The sequence below is a fragment of the Grammomys surdaster genome, unplaced genomic scaffold, assembly GCF_004785775.1.
Source record: "Grammomys surdaster isolate TR1022 unplaced genomic scaffold, NIH_TR_1.0 225, whole genome shotgun sequence".
Taxonomy (NCBI): Eukaryota; Metazoa; Chordata; class Mammalia; order Rodentia; family Muridae; genus Grammomys; species Grammomys surdaster.
This window is the reverse complement of record NW_021604670.1, coordinates 2,862,747-2,871,278: the sequence shown is the minus strand read 5'-3', so window position 1 is coordinate 2,871,278 and position 8,532 is coordinate 2,862,747. Positions and strand designations below refer to the sequence as shown.

At 35.3% G+C, this 8,532-nt stretch overlaps 1 non-coding gene across 1 annotated transcript; it reads right to left on the bottom strand.

Moving 5' to 3' along the window:
• Nucleotides 1-6,634: 6,634 nt before the first annotated feature.
• Nucleotides 6,635-6,742, bottom strand: LOC114626029. Its single transcript, XR_003712170.1, has one exon. It is a non-coding gene; the product is annotated as a U6 spliceosomal RNA (small nuclear RNA).
• Nucleotides 6,743-8,532: the final 1,790 nt, after the last annotated feature.

Genomic DNA, 8,532 nt, shown 5'->3' with positions numbered 1-8,532 from the left:
TCATGAAGAATGATGACCAAGTGGGGGTGCTTAGGTCCTTCTTAGAGGGAGTAACAGGATGCTCAAGGGAACAAATATGGAAACAAAGTGTGGGACAGAGACTGAAGGAGGGACCGTATGCAGACCATTCACCTGGGTATCCATTCCATGTGCAGTCACCAAAGGTTGACGCTGATGTGGAAGTCAGGAAGTGCATGCTGATGGGAGCCTGACATAGCTGTCTCCTTGGAGGTCTGCCAGAGTCTGATATACTCAGAGGCAGATGCTCACAGCTAACCACTGAACTGATCCTGGGGTTCCCAATGGAGGAGTTAGAGTGAAGACTGAAGGAGTTGAAAGGGTTTGTGACCCCATGAGGAAAGCAACAATACCAACCAACCAGAGCCCCCAGGGTCTAAACCACCAGCCTGGGAGCATTTAGGGAGGGACCCATGGCTCCAGCTATGTATGCAAGGGAGGATGGTCTTGTCAGGTGTAGGTGGAAAAGGAGATCCTTGGTCCCATGAAGGCTGGATGCTATGTGTGGGAAAATTCGAGGGTGGGGAGATGGGAGTGAGGGGTAGGTGGGGGCACATCCTCATAGAAACAGGAGGAGGGGGGATGGGATAGGGGTTTCCTGAGCAGGAGGGGGGAAATGGGGTAAGGGGAGAACATCTGAAATATAAATAAAATATCCAATTAAAAAAACTGTAATAAATAAATCTTCAACTTTTTGAAGTTGTATTAAATTTGTAGTTAAATCAATGTCTGATCTAGGAAAAGGCTGTGTGTTTCTATTTCTATTTGTTATGGAAACATTCAGTATAATTAAATGATATTTTAAAATATTCTAGATATTTTAATGAATATCTATATTTTGAGTTCTTAAATTCCCTAGTTCTCTCTGCCCCCATGTATTTCAGTGTATTTATTTGTACATAAAATTTTGATTTCCTCAAAGTTTTACTTTTCCCCCCTCTCTTTTAAAAATGAAAAAGGTTTTCTTTGTTGTTTTTTATTTTATTTCTACTCTCATATAATAGTTCTGATTTTAGCCTTATCTCCCTCTCTTCTTCCCAGTATCCCCAACTTCCCATCTCCCCAAGATTCACAGCTCCTCTGTTCCCAGTCAGAAAAGAACAGGCCTTCCCATGATATCAACCAGACACAGCATAACAAGATGAAATAAGACTAGGCATAAACTCTCATATCCATGCTGGACTTGGCAACCCAGTAGGAGGAACAGATTGTCTTAAGCAGGCAATAGAACCAGTCCCAGTTTTAGGAGTCCAACAAAAAGACCAAGATAAATAACTACACTGTGTATGCACAGGGCCTAGCGCAGACCCATGCAAGCTAGTTGATTGCTGTGAGTCCTTATGAAGCTTAGTTGATTATGTGAGCCCTGTTTCTCTAGTGTTCTTGACACTTCTTGTTCTACCATTCCTTCCTCCTCATCTTCTGTGGGGTTCCTGAGCTCTGCCTAATGTTTGGCTCTTGGTCTCTGTATGGGCTCCAATCACCTGCTGGAGGAAACATCTCTGATGATAGTTGGGCTAGGCACCAATCCTAAGAGGCATTAGGAATCATTTCTAATTTGTTTGTTTGATTGGTTGATTGTGTTTGTTGTCAACCACATTTTGTTCGAACATTGGTCTGGATCCTAGTTAACAATGCAATGCCAGGTATAAGCTCCCTTCGTGGCATGGGCTTCAAATTAGACCAGTCATTAGTTGGCCACTCCTACCAGCTCAGAGCCATCCTTGTGCCAGCACATCTTGCAGACATGACAGAGTGTGAGTGGTAGGTAGTCCCAACACTAGAAGTCTAGTTTGGTTATCAAAGATGATCAGTTCAAGTTCCATATCCTCTATTATTAGGATTCCTGGCTAGAGTCACTTTAACAGAATCCAGGAAGTTTCTACTGCACTGTTTCCTCATTGTCCCTAAACTTACACCTATTCCAATTGTACCTCCCAATACTCTCCTGTTCTATTGCTCTCTGCCCTACCTGGTCCTTCCTGTTCCCATCCCACCTGGTAAGAATCATTCACAAAATCTATCTCTCTTCCTGGATGATTCATGTATCCTCCCACTAGACCTCCTCCTTATCTAATGTCTCAGTGCCTGTGGATTATAATTCAGTTATCCTTTACTTAACAGCTAATATCCACTTATAAGTGAATACGTATCATGCTGTCTTTCTGGGTCTGGGCTACCTTGTTCGGAATGATTTTTGTTAGTTCCATCCATTTGCCTGCAAATTTCATGATATCATTTTTTTCTAACACCTGAGTGAGACTCCATTGTGTAAATGTATCACATTCTTCATCTAGGTTGCTTGAAGTTCCTGGCTAGTTTAACTAAAGCCACTATGAACATAGTTGAATAAGTGTCCTTGTGGTAAGATGGAACATCGTTTGGGAATGTGTCCAGGAGTTATATGGCAGGATCTTGTAGTAGATAGATTTAATTTTCTAAGGAACCACCATATTGTTTTAATAGTGCCTATATGCATTTTTATTCCCACTAGCAATGGAGTAGTCTTCTGATTGCTCTAAACCTTTACCAGCATGAGCTGTCATTTGATCCTAGCCACTCTGACAGGAGTAAGATGTAATCTCAAAGTTAATTCAGTTTGAATTTTCCTGATGGTTAAGGATATTGAACAATTTTTAAGTGTTTCTTGGCCCTTTGAGATTCCTTTATTGAAAATATATATAATGAATAAATATTGAATACATACACACACACACACACAGAGAGAGAGAGAGAGAGAGAGAGAGAGAGAGAGAGAGAGAGAGAAATACACACACTTTGAGCTTTTTGTCAGATGTGGAGTTGGTAAAAAATAATTTCCCATTCTGTAGACTGTCATTTTGTCTTGTGTTCATCCTTTGCCTTACAGAAGCTTTTTACTTTCATGAGGCCCTATTTATTAATTGTTGGTCTTAGTGTCTGTGCTATCAGTGTTCTCTATAGGAAGTTGTCTCCTGTGCCAATATTTACAAGGCTATTCTCCTATCAGGTTCAGTGTGTCTGGCTTTATGTTAAGGTCTTTGATAAATTTGTACTTGAGTTTTGTGCAGGCTGATAAATGTAGATATATTTATATTCTTCTAAATACAGACATGCAATTAGACCACCACAAATTGTTATAGATATTTGATTTTTCCAGTGTGTGTTTCTCACTTGATATAAAAAACCAGGTGTCCATAAGTGTGTGGAAATACACTTGGGTCTTTGGTTCAATTCCAGTGATCAACATGTCTATTTTTATGTCAATACCATGTGTTTTTTATTAGTTTAACTTTGCATAAAGCTTCAAATCCAGAATGGTAATACCTCTAGAAGTTCTTTTATTGTCCCGTATACTTTCAATTTTAGCTATCTTGTTTTTTATTTATTTATTTATTTATTTATTTATTTGTTCCATATGAAACTGACTGTTGGCTTTTCAAGATCTATAAAGAATTCTATGGCAATTTTGATAGGTATTGCATTGAATATGAAGAATGCATTTGATAAAAATAGCTATTTTTACTGTGTTAATTCTACTGATCAATGAGTATCATATATCTTTCCATTTTCTTATAACTGTGTCAGTTTCTTTTTTTATGCATTTGAAGGTTTTGATATACAAGTTTTCTACTTAGTTGGTCAATGTTACCCTAAGATAATTTATTTTTTTTCATTGTTATTGTGAAGGGTGCTGTTTCCCTGACTTCTTTTTCAATCCGTTTGTTACTTCTATATACAAGGGTTACTTTCTACTTTTTGAGTTAATCTACATCCAGCAACAAAGCTGAAGTTGTATATCAGCTCTAGCCATCACTAGTAGACTATTGGGATCACTTATGTGTACTACCATATCATCTGCAAATCATGATTCTTTAACATCTTACTTTCTAATTTGTATCCCCCTGATTTCCTTAAATATTCTTGTTGTTCCAGATAGAATTTCTTCCATTATTCCTGAGGTCAAGTCACAGATCATAGTTTTCAAGCTCAGTTATTAGGGTTCCATTTTACAGAAAAATATTAATTGTGCTGATTATGCCTTTTATTTTATATTTAATTCTTTAATACAAAAATTAAATATACATTTCTGGGATTTTTGTTAAAAATGATGATATTATCTGCATATCATTTTATTAAAGATCATGTCAATTGAGAACAGATGATCTTTGAAGTATCTTGTTAATTGACCAAATGTTTCCATCATTTTAGTCTTTGAAATGAAAACACTTATACACTTTGATTGATATAGTTAAGGCTTCTTTTAAGTCTATATATGATGATGTCTAAGTCAGAATTTTAAAGAGATTCACTTCATATTTACATTACTTTACCATTTTAATGTGTGAGAAATTACAAGCTATATCAATCATGAATGCTGTGAACTTAGAATTTTGCTTTTTATTTGCATTTTGTTTTTCATTTGCTTCAGGCTTTGTTGCTTCTGATTTGTTATCTTTTTCTTGTGTTATGAATGGTCTTATCAAAACTTACTTAAAAGACTGTATTTGGTGATTTTAGCTATTGTTATGTCCCTCTTCTGCATGAGGGACTAGAAATGAATGAGAGTACACAAATGTGTCAATTGAGATATATTGTGTGAGAACACTTCCTCATGTAATGTGATGATATTTTTCGTATGTTAAGTGCCTGCAATTACTAGTTTATCTTAGTTTGTGAACAAGTTCTGAGACTGGAAGTGAATACATATTATACACAAATCTTTGGTTCTTTCCTGTTTATAGCCATGAGATTTTATCCATTAAATAAAGTTAGCTATGTTTTCTACTTCTTTATCTCTTCACAAGTCTCATGGTACTCACTGGAGTACCGTATTTTCCATAGTTTCCTAGGAAAGAAAGAAATCCCCAAAATTAGACTGTTATATCATTTTATACATACATACATATATACATACATACATACATTATGTATACATTATGTATTATGTATACATACATACATACATACACACACACACAGACACACACACACACACACACACAGACATTGACGTATATAGGTATAGATACAAAAAATTATCTGATTTTATCTACTATTAACTAGACCTCTGTGACTACTATAAAGTGTTTACTGAACTTGATATTATAAAGGAACATTGCTATTTAAAATATAATTTAACAGTGTCTAGAGTAGTGTTTTGGTATTTAAGAACACATGCTACTCTACCAGAATGTTGGGTTGGAATTTGTAATGCCACAGCCATCTGTAAAGCCAGATCCAGAGAATCTAATGCCATCTTCTAGCTTCCAGGTGCACTAAGCATGTGCTCTCGATGCAGATTCATACATTCAGCTAAGCACCATTACATATAAAAAGTAAAAAAATAAAATAAAATTATATTTTATAAATCTGTGTTTATGTGTTATTTCCATGTTGTACATCTTAGAATTTATAGTCATGCCAGAATCTCTATTTCTATATATGATGTGACATTTTTCCTAAAAATATTGCAAGGAAATATAAATTTTATATATATCTTAGTTGACATACAGCTTTGACAAATGTGTGATACACACACACACACACACACAAACACACACACACACACACACACACACACACACACCACACATTGATATAATCTGCTTAGTCTGCATGTTGCTTGCTTATATATTTTCATGACTGACCATTTTTTGTTTAGAAAAAAGGAAGTCAAGTGCTCTCTTGTTCTTTACATTTCCTATTTCCCTATAGCTATCTGACAAAATTTTGATGACTGGTGGACTTTTTCTCCTCTACCCCACATCATGTATACTTTTATTATCCTTGTTCAGCTCATACTTAAGTAGTTGTATTGGTGGGTCGTACTTGTTTGCCTTCTATCATCCCTCAAAAACATAATTTCACTGAATATTGTCTAGTCCTCTAGCACCTTCAGATTTTCTGCAATGTTCTTAGAGTCTTAGATAGGGAGTTATGTTGTAGACCAAGCTTCACAATTTTACATTTTTATTGGATGTGGTATTCTGTACTGATTTTGGCCATGAGAAAGAGAAGTTTCCTATTTAGAATTTAATACTAAATGTAGAATTAGAAAATTTAGTTAGTTTAGTAAACTAGTATTTGTGGGTTCTCCTTCAAGATCAATGACTTCACTACCACCGCAACTATCGAGCATGATTTCCCTTTTGTTTAATAGGTCTTAAATTTCATTAGAGGGCTGTTGGTTATCTCAAAGGTATGGGACACAATCCTTAATGTGGTTGTGCTATGTCAGTCACTGTGATTCATAGACACCATAGCTGGTAGTACTCTTGGTTTCATATCCCCTATGGAAGTTTACATGGTTCCTTCATGTAGCATGAAAATGGCTCTTTAGGAACAAGACTTTCAGGTCATTTCTAGCCCAGTGCCCTTGGAGCCAGGTGTTTGATGGGATTGTGTCTTCAGCAATAGAGACTTATATTCCACCCCTTGGGGACAACCAAAATCAATAGAAATAGCCTGTAATGTGAAGGAAACTCTTATACAATCCTGACCAACAACTCAAAAGTTGAATCCTCATGCTTTGTATTGAATTTCCTTGTTAGATGATCTAGACACTGAGAGGGAGTATTGTCAGCACAAATGAGGAAATTTCACCAAGCTATACGTGCATCTTTATAAGCTGACTGAAAATATGAAATGCTTCATAAATTTTCAGGTCATCATTTTACAGGGTCAAGCTAATCTTCTCTGTATTATTTATATATTATAATATTTGTTGACAAAGGAGGCACAGATAATGAAGATACATTTTATTAATTATTTGGGAAGTTTATGTATGCATTCAATGTATTTTGATCATATTTATCACCCAATTCTCCAATTCTTACCAGGTCAACCTCCATTCTCCTGCCTATCCCAGCTCTAACTTCACCCTTCAGCCATTCTAAATTATTTTAACCCATGTCTTAAAGATGAAGAGGCAATTTCTTTAACTAAATGCTTATAGTTATGAGGGCAAAACTGAAGAGTGACCTAATGTTTGTTGTTTCGTTATGTTTCATTTTGTTTTGACAGGTGTTCTTATGAAACCTAGGGGTCTTGGCACTCATTACATACTCCATGTTGACTTAAAATGGACACTTTTCTACCTTTTACTCTCCAGTGTTTGGATCACAAGCCTGCATGCTCAATTCCTGTTTAAAATTATTAATATAGAACGAGAAATAATAAATCACATATAGGAGAGATATTTTCAACAGATATTTGTAAACTAATTGCCTAGGAAAAGGTTCAACTGTTTCCTTTACAGGTAAATATTTGTTAAAATGTTGTTTTGTTTGAGGAACTACTCCTATCATGTATTTTGTAAGTTTTCTGCTAATAGAAGTGTTAAGGGTATGAGTTAACTCATAGCAAAAGTCAGAAATTGTAACAAGATCTTTTCTTTGAGACCAACATTATTAGTATAGCCAAAAACAACTTCTTTACTTAATAATCAAGTATCTATTGACCATCTCCAAATGACACTGCTATAGTTTATATACATCAAGAATAAATATGCACTTTCTGTTGTCAGATATCTTATGTGAAACATTATGAAGTTTGAACATAAGTATGTAGTTAATGATAAGTTAAAATAAATACTACAGGAGAGAAAATAAAGGCCTTTAGTTACCTTGGGTAACATTGGAATAAAGACATTGTTCTCCATAAAGCTCTGATAATTGTGAACATGTTAAATAATTGCAAGTACAACAGGCACAGAGTTTCATTTCTTGTAACTGATAAGCACAAAGACTCACTTAGGAAATATAAATACAAATAGAGTATAATACCCAAAATAATATAAAGATAAATCACAATATATTATTTAATTTTTGTTATATGTGGTTAAATTAATTTTTTATTCTAAACTTATGTTTTAATTTATATTGTCTTTATATCATTGTTCCTTTGAGAAGCTATAATACTGATGGAATTCAAAATCTATAGCCAATTCAAGTATTGAACAATAGCACCATATGTTCTTTATTGCATTAAACAACATAGTGTAAGAAATATAAAAGAGCCTTGTGAATAATTGGAACTTGAACTTGAGGAAAGGTCTCAAAACTCCCAATTATTAAATGCCATAATGTTTTTGTATCAGAACGTCAAGGGAACCACTGTGTTATAACCCTTACATAATAGTTGAAACACTTTCATTCTACACATCATTTCTGCAATGATAGAAACATCTTCTACTTATGAATAACTTTATTTACCAGATGCTTGGTGAAAGTTCATGACACTACTTACTACTGGTGCTATGTTGTCCCTGCATGTTAGAAAAACTTAACATGGCTGTCCTCTGAGAGGCTCTACCAGCATCTACCTGAGAAATATGCAGTCACTCACAGTCACTCACTGGACATGTCAGGGAACCCTACAGAAGAGTAGGGGAAAGATTGAAGGAGCTAAAGTGAATGGAAACCCCATAGAAAGACCAGCAGTGTCAACTAAGAAGAACCCATGGGAGCTCCCAGAGACTAAGGTACCAATCAAAGAGCATACACAGGCTGTTCTGAGGCTCCTGGCACATAA